Source organism: Ovis aries, chromosome 5, assembly GCF_016772045.2.
Source record: "Ovis aries strain OAR_USU_Benz2616 breed Rambouillet chromosome 5, ARS-UI_Ramb_v3.0, whole genome shotgun sequence".
Taxonomy (NCBI): domain Eukaryota; kingdom Metazoa; phylum Chordata; class Mammalia; order Artiodactyla; family Bovidae; genus Ovis; species Ovis aries.
In genome coordinates, this window is record NC_056058.1 from 42,947,494 (window position 1) to 42,961,997 (window position 14,504).

The window sequence follows — 14,504 nt, forward strand, 5'->3', positions numbered from 1 at the left end:
ATGCCCAGAGTTCACAAGGTCCCCACCCTGTCCCATTCCCCAGGCTGTGTCAGCATGTAAGCAGAAACTGGTGTCAACGCGACCACTGGTTCCTGAGACCAACCCCTTCTCTGTGTAGCTTGCCTACATATTTGCTCCATGCCTTAATTTTCTTTCATGCACAATCAGACTCATTTAGATGGATCAAGGAAGGAGTCTGAGTTAGGAAATATTTGAAGGAAAAGAGCAACTTTTATTGCTTCTAAGGAGCTACAGTAAATTCAGTGAGGCCCATTTCAAATGCCATCCACATTGGCCATCATGAATAGAAAGAGAAAAGAGCATGGAAAAGAGCAGAAGAGATTATGAGCTCCCACTTTGGGAACAATTACCTAGGTTCAAACCCTGATTTTACCACTATTGCCATGTGACCTTGGGAACAAGACTGAAGTGCTCTGAGTCTCAGATTACTCATTTGTGAAGAGACTAGTAATAGCTTCACAAGGTGGTAAAGATTAATCAGGACCTGCTTGTGACTTAGCACAGAGCCTGGTACTTAAGAAGAGCTCAGAAATGGAGTTGCTTAGTATTGCTGTTATCATCAGCATTAGCATGAGAATTACTACATCACAGCCTGAACTGGGAGAATTAACGAAGGACATAGTATCATTATTTTTTATGGTGAGAAAATAGGGAGAGTGGTTTCCCATAGATGCATGATACCTAATCTATAATATTTACCACTCAGTTCTTTGAATCAGTTTAAGCAAAATACAAAGCTCTAGTTCATAAAATAACTTGGTAATTAAGCAAAGGGATTCAAATATTTTCCTTATGAACTTCTGTCCTGAAGTTTGCATTATTTGCTCATTTAAGGATTCAGGGTATCTGGTCACACCCTTATTAAACTGTCCTTGTCCATTCATTCATAATTTAGTCAACAAATATTCGTTGGATGCCTAGCAGAGAGGCATTACACAAAGTAGGCACCAGCCAATGTTTATTGAATTAAAAAAACAACAACTTATTACCAGCATCCAACCATACACATGAACGCTTACATGTGCATGCACACGTGTGCACACACACACACACTGCACGTTTAATCACATTCATAAAATTCTTGTTTTACTTTGCTTGACCTCTGAAACAAATGATCTAATCTAAATCAAATAATTTTTTACTTTTTGAGAATGCTGTAGAAATTTTTCATTCCATTAAACTTCCCAGATTTCTCAAAGGTGGGGAAGAAACCCTAAATTTCTTCTTTAGTACAATGCTATACATATATAAGCTCACTGCCACTGCTGCTAAGTCACTTCTGTCATGTCCAACTCTGTGCGACCCCATAGACGGCAGCCCACCAGGCTCCCCCGTCCCTGGGATTCTCCAGGCAAGAACACTGGAGTGGGTTGCCATTTCCTTCTCCAGTGCATGAAAGTGAAAAGTGAAAGTGAAGTCACTCAGTCATGTCCGACTCCTAGCGACCCCATGGACTGCAGCCTACTAGGCTCCTCCGTCCATGGGATTTTCCAGGCAAGAGTACTGGAAAAGAGTATTGCCTTCTCCAATAAGCTCACTAAATAATCATTTTCATTCCTAAAACATGAGCAACTCTCTTTTCCATCTAATCCTCAATTTTTATCTACTTTTTCATTTACAGTTGACATACTCAGCAAGAGTACTCAGTTCAGTTCAGTTCAGTCACTCAGTCATGTCCGACTCTTTGCGACCCCATGAATCGCAGCACGCCAGGCCTCCCTGTCCATCACCAACTCCCAGAGTTCACTCAAACTCACATCCATCGAGTCGGTGATGCCATCCAACCACCTCATCCTCTGTCATCCCCTTCTCCTCCTGCCCTCAATCTTTCCCAGCATCAGGGTCTTTTCAAATGAGTCAGCTCTTCACATCAGGTGGCCAAAGTATTGGAGTTTCAGCTTCAACATCAGTCCTTCCAATGAACACCCAGGACTGATCTCCTTTAGGATGGACTGGTTTGATCTCCTTGCAGTCCAAGGGACTCTCAAGAGTCTTCTCCAACAGTTCAAAGGCATCAATTCGTTGGCACTCAGCTTTCTTTATAGTCCAACTCTCACATCCATACATGACTACTGGAAAAAACATAGCCTTGACTAGACGGACCTTTGTTGGCAAAGTAATGTCTCTGCTTTTCAATATGCTGTCTAGGTTGATTATAACTTTCCTTCCAAGGAGTAAGCATCTTTTAATTTCATGGCTGCAATCACCATCTGCAGTGATTTTGGAGCCCAGAAAAATAAAGTTGCCACTGTTTCCACTGTTTCCCCATCTATTTGACATTAAGTGATGGGACTGGATGCCATGATCTTCGTTTTCTGAATGTTGAGCTTTAAGCCAACTTTTTCACTCTTCTCTTTCACTTTCATCAAGAGGCTTTTAGTTCCTCTTCACTTTCTGCCATAAGGGTGGTGTCATCTGCATATCTGAGGTGATTGATATTTCTCCTGGCAATCTTGATTCCAGTTTGTACTTCTTCCAGCCCAGTGTTTCTCATGATGTACTCTGCATAGAAGTTAAATAAGCAGGATGACAATATACAGCCTTGATGTACTCCTTTCCTATTTGGAACCAGTCTGTTGTTCCATGTCCAGTTCTAACTGTTGCCTCCTGACCTGCATACAGGTTTCTCAAGAGGCAGGCTTTCAGAATTTTCCGCAGTTCATTGTGATCCACACAGTCAAAGGCTTTGGCATAGTCAATGAAGCAGAAATAGATGTTTTTCTGGAACTCTCTTGCTTTTTCGATGATCCAGCAGATGTTGGCAATTTGATCTCTGGTTCCTCTGCCTTTTCTAAAATCAGCTTGAACATCTGGAAGTTCACGATTCACGTATTGCTGAAGCCTGGCTTGGAGAATTTTAAGCATAGACCCTGCTAAAATGCTTCCCTGGGAGAAAAACAACTAAAGGTTGACAAGTTTCATCACTCTTGATTTTTAGCCCATCATTTGAAAGTGCTGAAATCTTTAGGCGATGAAAAATGTTGGTGTTTCATAGCACAAAGATAGAAGAGGAAGGCAAAAACTCGAAAGTGTCACATTCAAAGTTCCAGAGCCCCAGGGAACTCTGCAAAGATGTGCTGCACCAGCCTTCCTGGGGTCACCCAGCCCATGCAGCCAATGCTCCATGTACCACCATGGCAGTGTGAATCACTGTACGCATTGAGGAGGCCTTGTCACACTGTCCAGAATAAAAATATAAAACCATGTAATGATTTAGGACCATAAGTACATGTAGGGGCTTCTCAGGTGATGCAGTGGTAAAGAATCTGCCTGCCAGAAGATTCCGCAGAGTAGGAAATGGCAACCCACTCCACAATATTCTTGCCTGGAAAATCCCATGGACAGAGGAGCCTGGTGGGCTACCGTCCAGGGGATTGCAAAGAATCAGACACAACTGAGTGCACATGCACAAACATATAAACACACACACACACACACACACACACACACAGTACGTGTAAGCAGCAGATATCCATGGGAATTATGCAGAGTGGAAAAAGCCAGTCTCAGAGACTTACATACTGTGCAATTCCGTTGATACAGTATTCTCAGAGTGACAAGACCTTAGTGATAGAAAGCAGATCAGCAGTTGCCAAGGTTGGAGGAAGGATGTGACTTAGAGGGTATCTTAGAGAGTCACACCGTGAGGCATCTCAGCAGCCAGGGCCAACACAGACAGTCAGGCTCTCACTAGGGTGTTTAACAACTGAAGGACAGTCTGGAAGCCACACTGTACTTCTGAATCAAGCTGGGATGCTCAGCCGGATGAGAGGTGTGAGCCTTGTCTATATGTGGGGAGGTACAGCCCGGCTGCTGTAAGCAAATATCTACAGGGCTGTTGTGTGGGAGATGGATTAGATCTGCCCTATATTAACTCTGAGGGCAGGTCTTATATCTGCAGGGAGAAGCTAGATGAAAGCAGGTTTCAATTCAATATAAAGAACTGTTCCAAGAGACCTTCTTTGACAGGTAATAAGTTCCCAGACACTGGAAATATTTGAACATAGATCAAATGACCACCTGTCGAGCATGATATAAGGGATCCCCATGAAGGGCCTCTATCCCATTCTAAGGAGATGACACCAACAATAAAGACACTGGAGGTAGGGCACTCTGATCTGAAGATAAGATTCAGTGCCACTCTTCCCTTTTAATTTTGCTAACTCCGTTAGTATGAATCTGTTTTCCTAAATCCATTAACTCCTTGGTGGTTCATCCTGTCCCCAAATGAATCTCACCTCCCCAGCAGATCTCCAGGCCTCCTGATAAGACGGACACGGCCTGCACTGCTCCTGCCTCCCCCACTGAGCCTGGCACAAGGTGGGCAGAAGACAAGCTCTGTAAACGTGTGAAGCCAGGTGAATGATAGCTTGGGCATGTCCGAGGCAAGAAGCCAGCCCGGCTCCAGCTGAAGTCCTCATGCACTGAGAGTCCCTATATTTTATGACCTCAGAGTGCTTCCTGGCACAGACTCCCTCCAATGGTGATTCATTTCTCCTTTGCAGCTTTGTCAGTATTGGGGTTTTCTACTTAGTTCTCAATGAACTAGCTATCATAGTTATAGCTCCCTAGGAAATGCCATACAGCAACTCTGTCAAGGTTTTTATTTGCTTGGACAAATCGTTTTATTTCAGCAAGGTGTTTTATTAGCTTAGAGAGTCATAAATCACTTCAAAGGTAGATGAAAGATGACCCAAGACACACGATTTCATATGTGATGTTGTTCTTTCTACTGAAGATCATGTCTCCTTGATTAGGATTGAGATTGATTTAGTTTCATGCAAATTATGAAAAGCGAATGACATCAACATACCTGTTTAGTCACCTGGCCACAGCTAAGAAGCTGACTCCAACACCCATCTGGTTACCATCACTCAGGAAATCTGTCATCAACATGCAGGGTTATAACAGTCCCAAAAAAGGCAGTTTGAAGTTCCTTCTCCAAAACATAAGTCCTCCTGGGCCCAAATCACTCCAACAATGAAGACACTGGTGTGAGAATAGCTATGAGAAAGGAGTTGCATTAGTTACCATAGGCTCTGCTATGATACAGTAACACCTAAACATTTAAATCTCCATGACTTAACCCAACATATGGTTATTTCTCATTCTCACAAGGTTTCCAATGAGATTTGGTCATGCCGTACCGCAGGGTGACTCGGCAACTAATCCTGTCCTCTTCCATCTTGTTGCAGCAGGAAGAGGAGAGGGAATAAAAAACCCCACCCACTTCCTTGCCTTCCTTCCTTCCTTCCCTCCTTCCTTCCTTTCTTCCATGTTAAGATTTTATTTTTTAAAGAACTTTCAGGTTCACAGGAAAATTGGAAGGTGCAGAGATTTCCCATATACTCCCCCCCATATACATGCATAATCTCCCCCATTATTAACATTGCCCACCATCTGTCTGTATTAGTCACTTCAGTCATGTCTGACTCTGTGACCCCATGGACTGTAGCCCTCGAGGCTCCTCTGTCCATGGTATTTTCCAGGCAAGAATACTGGAGTGGGTTGCCATTTCCTCCTCCAGGGATCTGCCTGACTCAGGGATTGAACCCAGGTCTCCTGCATTGTAGGCAGATTCTTTACTATCTGAGCCACCAGGGAAGACCACTAGAGTGGTATCTTTGTTACAACTGATGAACCTATATTGATACATCATAATTACTCAAAGTCCATAGTTAACATTCTCTCAATATTGACTATCCTGTGGGTTTGGACCATTGTATATTGATACGTATCCACTGTTATAGTATCATAGATAGTATTTTCACTGCCCTAAAAATCCTATGTACTCTACCTATTCATCTCTCCTCCCCAGTCCCTGGCAAACACTGATATTATTTTTTCTCCATGGTTTTGCCATTTCCAGAATGTCATATCGCTGAGACTGTATAATATGTACCCTTTTCAAATTTTAGTAATATGCATTTAAAGTTCCTCCTGATCTTTTCATGCATGGCTTGACACCTCACTTCTTTTTAGCACTGATTAATATTCTATTGTCTATATGTATCACAGTTCAGTTATCCTTTCACCTACTGAAGGACACTTTGGTTTCCTCCAACTTTGGGCAATTATGGATAAACTTTCTATGAACACATGTGTGCAGATTTCTGTGTAGACACAGATTTTCAAATCCTTTGGCTAAATACCAAGGAGTGTGATTGCTGGACTGTATGGTATGAGTACATACTTTTACTCTTGTAAGAAAGTGCCAAATTATCTTCTAAAGTGGCTGTAACATTTTGCGTTCCTACAAGCAATGAAAGAGAACTCAGCATTTGGTGTTGTCAATGTTCCAAATTTTGGCCATTCTAACAGGTATGTAGGTATCTCACTGCATATAGTCTTAATTTCCTGATGGTATTTGCCCACTTTTAAATGCCTGGGCCTGGAGTGACACTCACTGCCTTTAACTCACAGCCCACTGGCCAGAACTAGACATAGCCCAGAGCCTGACAGCAGATCTGAGAAACACAAGGGAGTGCCTGGGTGCTGAGGAAGAACAAAGGGCTTAAACCCCTGGGAATGGCTTTCTTAGCACCTGTATCCCAACTTTATCTCTTGCCATGGATCCAGGTTTATTCTGGTGTGCAAGCTGGACTGGAAAAGCAGTCTCCCTTCTGTGATTGAGAAAGAACTGGGACTCGGAGCCCAGAAACCGCTTTGGAAGCAAAGTCAGGAGTTAGATATGCCAGACCGCCAGGAACATCTGGCTGACTTGGGGCACACATTGGAGGGTGCTGCAAGAGTTCCTCCCTCCTCCTCTCTATTCAGATCTGAAAGCACCCAACCATCAAGGAAATGCAGAGCAAGGGAGCACGGCCATGCCTCTGCACAGCTCTTTGTTCCCAGCGCCCAGGGAGGCAGCTCTACTTAAAGCCAGCAGTCGGACTGCCACAGAATCCAAGGGCACTGCGCAAGGGGAGACTTGGGACCACGGCTGCTCAGGTGTGGTGTTCTCTCCAGACCCTGACATCACTGGCTTTATACTGGCCAAAGTCCCCCATGGAAAAGTCGGGCGTCGGAGTATCCTACATATCATATCTCTTGTGCCAATTTAAAAAATAAAGATAATCACTAAAGAAATAGCTTGTAAGTGGTAGCAGCATCTTATCTGCAAGTAAACCAGCCATGCTGTTCAGATATTATATTATACTATTATGAAATTCACGTTGTAGTCTCTTCAATGTAAAGAATCATTTCAGTGAACGAAGTACCTTTTTTTCTTCCAATTTCTGTTTTCATTAGAAAAGTGACGGAAAATCTAGAAGTACCTCCCTATAGCTAGTTTAAAAAATCTATTTGGGAACCTTGAAAATATTGGTAAATTATAAAAGCAATTGAACTCTGATACTTTTCTCTTATTTTATTGTTCCCTATTCTCTGAAAAGCCTTCAACGTTGTATTTCTATCTCAGAATAAGGATGCATTTTCCTCTCAGAACCTGAAGGTATTCTAATTATATGTAAATCAGTTCACAGAAATAAATATCCATGGTTAAAGGACATTTAAAATGTTAAAAGGTTTTTCTCAACCATTCACTGTTGAAAATAAAGTCTATTTCCAGAACCCCGGTAGCTCCAACCCCCTTTCACAGAAGCACATGCGAAGCCATTTTTCCTGGGCTCTTCTCTTCCCTGAAAGACCTCAAGTGGGGAATCACAGTTTGATTCTGATTTTGAGGCAATTTTATGTTAATCAACTTTTTTTTTAACAGTGAAAACTTTTTTCCCTTTTATTCAGAATCAAAACAGACAATTGGACAGAGAAACTAAATAGAAATCAAGAAAGTTGCTATCATATTGGAAAGGGTATCTTAAGTATTATCCTTCAAGTCCTGGAAACACTGCGCACATGTGTGTTTAAAGTATTATGATTGCCTTGATGCCTATATTTTGCTCTAATTCCCTGGCCATAAACACCAACAAAATGCTGATGATTCCTCTCTCTGTCTCCACCCCCCGAATCCTTGGCTCACAGAGCTGAATGCCTATTTAATATCTGCACTTTGTTATCTCACAGGCATTGTAAGTGAGCATGTTCAAAACGTAATCCTTGATCCGCAAATCTACGCCCCACCCCACCCCCCTGCCCTTTCTCCCTCTCAACAGTGGGCAGTGCTGTGCTTCAGGTCTCTCAGGACAGAAGCACAGCAGTTATCCTTCATTCTGCTTTTGCTCTCAGTCCACTTTCAACCCATCAGCTAAGTTCTATTGGCCCCATCCTCAAAATTTGTCCAGAATGTGACTATGTGTTATCAACTCTATGATCATTACTCTGGTCCAAGCCACCATCATGGTTTGCCTACATTTTTTGTACTGGTCTTCTCCCTCATTGTGACCTAGCCCTCCTAGAGGCTACTTTGAACACCATCGTTAGCTAGAATGATCTCTTGAAAACATAAAGAGAGTCATGTTACTTCAGTGCTCTAAACTCTCCATGACCTCCCAGTGTCAAAGCAAAGTCCTATTCATGCAGATGGCCATGAGGCACATGAAAATATGCTCAACATCACTAATTATTAGAGAAACGCAAATCAAAACTATAGTGAGGTACCACTTCACACCGATCAGAACGACCATCAGGAAGACTTTCCTGTGTCCGAAGGTTAAGACTTCACCTTGCAGTGCAAGGGGTGCAGGTTCAATCCCTGGTCAGGGAGCTAAGATCCTACATGCCTGGAGGCCAAAATACATCAAATAGAAGCAATATTGTAACAGATTCAACAAAGACTTTAAAACTGGTCTGCATCAGGGAAAAAAATTTAAAAACTGGCCATAATTAAAAATCTACAAGTAATAAATGTTAGAGAGGGTTTGGAGAAAAAGGAAACTTCCTCCACTGTTGGTGGGAATGTAAATTAGTGCAGCCACTATGGAGAATAGTATGTAGGTTCCTCAAAACACTAAAAACAGAGGTGCCGTATGATCCAACAATTTCAATCTTGGGCATACACCCAGACAAATCTGTAATTCAAAAAGATTCATAGGATAATTATTCACAGCAACCAAGACATGGACACAATTTAAATGTACATCAGTGAATGAATGCATAAAGAAGATGAGGTACATATATACAGTGGAATACTCCTCGGCCATAAGAAAGAATGAAATAATGCCTTTTGCGGCAACATGGATGGTCCTAGAGAAAATCATACTAAGTAGAGTAAGTCAGAAGGATAAAGACAAATGCTGTATGATATCACTTGTATGTGAATCTAAAATATGGTACAAATGAACTTATCTACAAAAGAGACTCACAGAGAGAGAGAACAAAGTTGTGGTTACCAAGGGGGAGGTGGCTGGGGGTGGAACGGACTGGGAGTTTGGGATCAGCAAATGCTAATTGGTATATATAAGAATGGATAGACAACAAGGTCCTACTGTATAGCATGGGGAACTATAGTTAATATCCTGTGGCAAACCATAATGGACAAAATAGGAAAAGAATGTATATGTGTATATGTATAACTGAATCACTTTGCTGTGAATAAATACTTGAATAAACTAAAAGAATTTTTTAAAGCAACATGCTATTAAAATGGCCCATAAAACTCCCTTTCATCTCATTTCCTACATTTCTCTCCTGATTCACTCAGTTCAAGTTCAGGGCATTTGTTTCTCAAACTCACCAGATGTGTTTCCACCACAGGACCTTTGCACTGACTGTTCCTTTGCCAAGGATGCTTTTCCCCAGACATTTACAAGATTCTTGCTCCTTCATCAAACTGATGACCACAGATATAGCATCCTCACTGCTATCCTGCCCTCCCTTCCCTACTGCATCTTCCTTCATACTTCTTATCATCTAACATACTTTATCACTTCCTTCTGCTAGTATATAAACTCCACAAGGGCAGAGATTTTTATGTTTTGTTCACAGCTGTGTCTATTCACTTAGGAATGATACCTGGCACACAGTAGACACTTAACAAATGTTTGTTGAATAAATAAGATTCAATGCATTTGGATAAATTAGGGACAGATTCCCACCTTTCATGCCTTCTAACACTTCTCACTTGCACATTTGTGGTACATGAGCCTATGACAGGCCCAGGGGCTCCTTGTTGCCGGATCAGCAGGGGATAAGCCTTGTAAGCAAACCTTGAGGATATGATGTGCAACATCTGAATGTACCCATAGGCTGCACGCTGGATCTTATTTCTGAGCTGGACTGTCTGCACCAGGTCAGTCACTGCAGATACCTTTATGGAGTGAGGTGAGGTTGTGTACAAATCCGTCACACCAGGGACTGTGATACCCCCAGATCACTCATCTTACAAAACAGAGCTGCTGGGGTCAGAGGGCAGGGGTGATTCTGAAGATAGCTACATGGATATGGGTAAATCAGACTGCCTCCAACACCTTTCTGGTTAGGAGAGGGTTATAAGTAAAAAATTTGGATTTCACCAAGTGCTAGTAGACCTGCAGACAGGGGTTCAAACAATTGAGAAGCAACTTCCCTCCTCTACCACACACACTACCCAGCTCTGTCTCCTCCAAGCTCAGTGAGCTACAGGCATGAACTAGGCTGTGAGCCAAAGAAATACTCCCGGAGAACTTCCAAAACATTCAGCACGGACTGAGGGCTCAAGCAGCTGGGGGCAAAGACCTTCTGACATTTGGATTATGCTGCTAACAGGACTTCATCAGTAGCCAAGGACTGGCTGGACCTGGGGAAACTTGGGCCCCACTTGGAGGACATCACCAGGTCTGCCAAGTCCTGGATGCTCTGCCTTGTGGTCTCATCAAGCCGGAGGTAATACTTAGGGATAGGATCAGTTGTCACTGATATAAATGAGCCGGGTCCACTGGGTGAGCTGCTTTCAACATATCCTGAAAAATTCTAAGATGTGATGAGATCTAAACATGTCACAAGCAGAAAGGGCAAGAAATGTTTCCAAGTCTCATTTGCTCTTATGAAGTGACATCTAGAAAGAAAATGAATCCGATGAAGAGGAAAAGGCGAATTATGATATTAAAAATTCATTTCCATTTAGCAAATTTCCTATTAGCATCACAATTCAGGATACTTTAATAATTAGAGCCTCACATAGGTGGCATAATTGGCTGCCTCACTGATAGGATTTAAGGAACATCAGAAAAATCCCTTCTCCTAAATCACTTTTCAACAGCCTGATTCACCCACCAGGGCTGGACAAAGGTGACCCTTCCTGGGCTCCTCTTCTAAGTACACATTCTCAGGGTGGGAGGTGACAGCCACTCAGGCCTAGCCCTCCCCGGCAAGTGGGTGGAGCAGATGAGAGCCCTGAAGGAAAGACTGAGCACAGGAAGGGAGGCTCCCGGAGGCCACTTTGCACCCCAGGAGGCTTCCCCTTCTCGAATCGTCTTCACAGTGACCCACTCCTGCTGAAGACCTTTTGTCTTCAGGAGAGCACTTTTTGCTCAAGAGGCAAACGTCTTCTGCAAATTCACAGGAGAAATGGCAGGAACTGTGTAGTGGGACATCCTTCAGACAGGGAAGAGTTCTGCCATGGTCTGAGGTCAGGAGGGATAGGGGTGCGCCCTGCACTCAGAGCAGCTCCAATTGACAGTACCAGTCAGGGCACCTCTGAGGACCCACTAGGTTCTGTGCCTGCCTTCAGCCAGGTTCCTGCTGAGCCTCTGGAGCAAGTAAAGGATCCTGTTGTGACATAATCATAGATACTCATGCTCATGCTTGAGAACAAGGCAAGTCTAGAGGAGACAGGCCCCTGATCAAACAATGATGCTGAGGCTCCCAGTGCCTCTGCCTCTGCTTTCAACAGTGACCCCTCTGGGAAAGTGAGTTTCTCCCCTGGACTTCAGCCCCACCCACTCCCAAGTCCACGCTCATTTCCCCCAAGCAACTAGAGGGGCTTCTGAAGTGCTAGGCTGAACTGCTGTTTTCTCAGTTTAAAAGTCATCAATAACTTCCCAGTAACCCTGGGTTCAGAAGATCCCCTTCAGGAGGGCATGGCAACCCATTCCAGTAATCTTGCCTGGAGAATTTCCATGGACAAAGGAGCCTGATGGGCTACAGTCCATAGGGTCACAAAGAATCAGACGCAACTGAGTGACTAAGCACACACACCCACAGCCTCAAGAAAAAGGCCCACCCCCTGGCCCAGTATTAGTGGTAAAGAATCTGCCTGCCAGTACAGGAGACATAAGAGACCCAGGTTCAATCCCTGGGTTAGGAAGGTCCCCTGGAGAAGGAAATGGTAACCCACTCCAGTATTCTTGCCTGTAGAATGCATGGACAGAGGAACTTGGCGGTCTACAATCCATAGGGTCACACAGAGTTGGACACAACTGAAGTGACTTAGCATGCATGCACTGGCCCAGCATATCTAGCTGCACAAGATCTGGGTGCTGTCCATTCTCAGGCCTCCTCCCACCACCTTCCCACATGACCCCTGCCTTCAGCTACAAGCACAGCTCCCAAGATGCCCATACACTGAGGCCTGGTGTGCTCGCCTCTGCCAACCAAGGCCTGCTCCATCCCACGCTCCCAAGGGTCAGCCTTGGTCCTGTTCTGGAAAGATGGGATGGTAAAAGAGGGCGAGATAGAGTAAGTTAGAATGCAAGAAAATCTGATTTTTACTGAGATTCAGTTGTTTTTCTTAACAAGCACTCCTAATACTGTTGCGAGCCTTTGGTTAATTTCCAAAGTTCTGATAAAGTTAATCTTGATAGTTTGTGTGTTTACCAGTACTGTCATGGCTTTTATGAAGGAGTAGGCTTTCAGAGGTCTTTACTCTGCCAGTCCAGAAGTATTCATACCAGTGGACTGATTTTTGACAGAGGTGTGAAGGCAGTTCACTGGGTAAAAGACAGTCTTTCTGCAAATGGGCTGAAACAATTAAATATTCATATGCAATCAACTAATACATAAAAATGAAAGGAACTTTGATCCACATGTGCCATACAAGAAAATAAGCCAAAAGGTTCAAAGACCCTAAAGTAAAACCTAAAGCTACAAAATTTCTAGAAGAAAACCTAACAGGAAATCTCCATGGCTTAGGACAGGCAAAGATCCTAGATACAATGTTAAATATATGATCCTTAAAAGAAAAAAATGACCCTTGTGAACTTAAGCAATTTCCCTTAAACCACTAAAACTTAGTTCTATTTTGAAGGTAGGAAGAAACACTTTCTCTCAGTACACTATTTCTCCCCATCCTCTCTCTCTGATTTTTTTTTTTAAGTAATGAATGGCTGCTATCAAAAAGTCTACAAACAATAAATGCTGGAGAGGGTGCGGAGAAAAGGGAACACTCTTACACTGTTGGTGGGAATGCAAACTAGTACAGCCACTATGAAGAACAGTGTGGAGATTCCCTTAAAAACTGGAAATAGAACTGCCATATGACCCAGCAATCCCAATGCTGGGCATACACACCAAGGAAAGCAGAATTGAAAGAGACACGTGGACCCCAATGTTCATCACAGCACTGTTTACAATAGCCAGGACATGGAAGCAACCTAGATGGCCATTGGCAAACAAATTAATAAGAAAGCTGTGGTACATATACACAATGGGATATTACTCAGCTATTAAAAAGAATGTATTTGAATCAGTTCTAATGAGGTGGATGAAACTGGAGCCTATTATACAGAGCGAGGTAAGTCAGAGAGAAAAACACCAATACAGTACATTAATGCATATATATGGAATTTAGAAAGATGGTAACGATGACCCCATATGTGAGACAGCAAAAGAGACACAGATGTAAAGAACAGACTTTTGGACTCTGTGGGAGAAGGCGAGCATGGGATGATTTGAGAGAATAGCTTTGAAAACATGTATATTATCATATGTGAAATAGATGGCCAGTCCAGGTTCGATGGATGAGACAGGGTGCTCAAGGCGGGGGCACTGGGATGACCCTGAGGGATGGGATGGGGTGGGAGGTGGGAGGGAGGGTCAGGATGGGAACACATGTACACCCATGGCTGATTCATGTGAATGTATGGCAGAAACCACCACAAATTGTAAAGTAATTAGCCTCCAATTTAAATAAATTTGAAAAAGAAAAATAAATAAAAGTAATGACACATCACTGTTATACTATAAGAGATTATTAGTATAGTACTCTCTGTTCGTTTCCAAGGCAAACCATTCAATATCACAGTAATCCAAGCCTATGCCCCAACCAGTAACACTGAAGAAGCTGAAGTTGAATGGTGCTATGAAGACCTACAAGACCTTTTAGAGCTTAACACCCAAAAAAGATGTCCTTTTCATTATAGGGGACTGGAATGCAAAAGTAGGAAGTCAAGAAACATCTGGAGTAACAGGCAAATTTGGCCTTGGAGTACGGAATGAAGCAGGGCAAAGGCTAATAGAGTTTTGCCAAGAGAACGCACTGGTCATAGCAAACACCCTCTTCCAACAACACAGAAGAAGACTCTACACATGGATATCACCAGAAGGTCAACACCAAAATCAGATTGGATATATTCTTTGCAGCCAATGATGGAGAAGCTCTATACAGT

General features: G+C 43.0%; 1 protein-coding gene across 2 annotated transcripts in view; it reads right to left on the reverse strand.

Moving 5' to 3' along the window:
* Positions 1-14,504, reverse strand: part of FSTL4 (follistatin like 4) — a 768,172-nt gene that overhangs the window by 469,268 nt on the left and 284,400 nt on the right. For both annotated transcript variants that reach the window (XM_060416502.1, XM_042250516.2), the window contains one exon: positions 4,835-5,025. The gene's annotated coding sequence lies outside the window, so the exon portion shown is untranslated. The remainder of the gene's footprint in view (positions 1-4,834; positions 5,026-14,504) is intronic.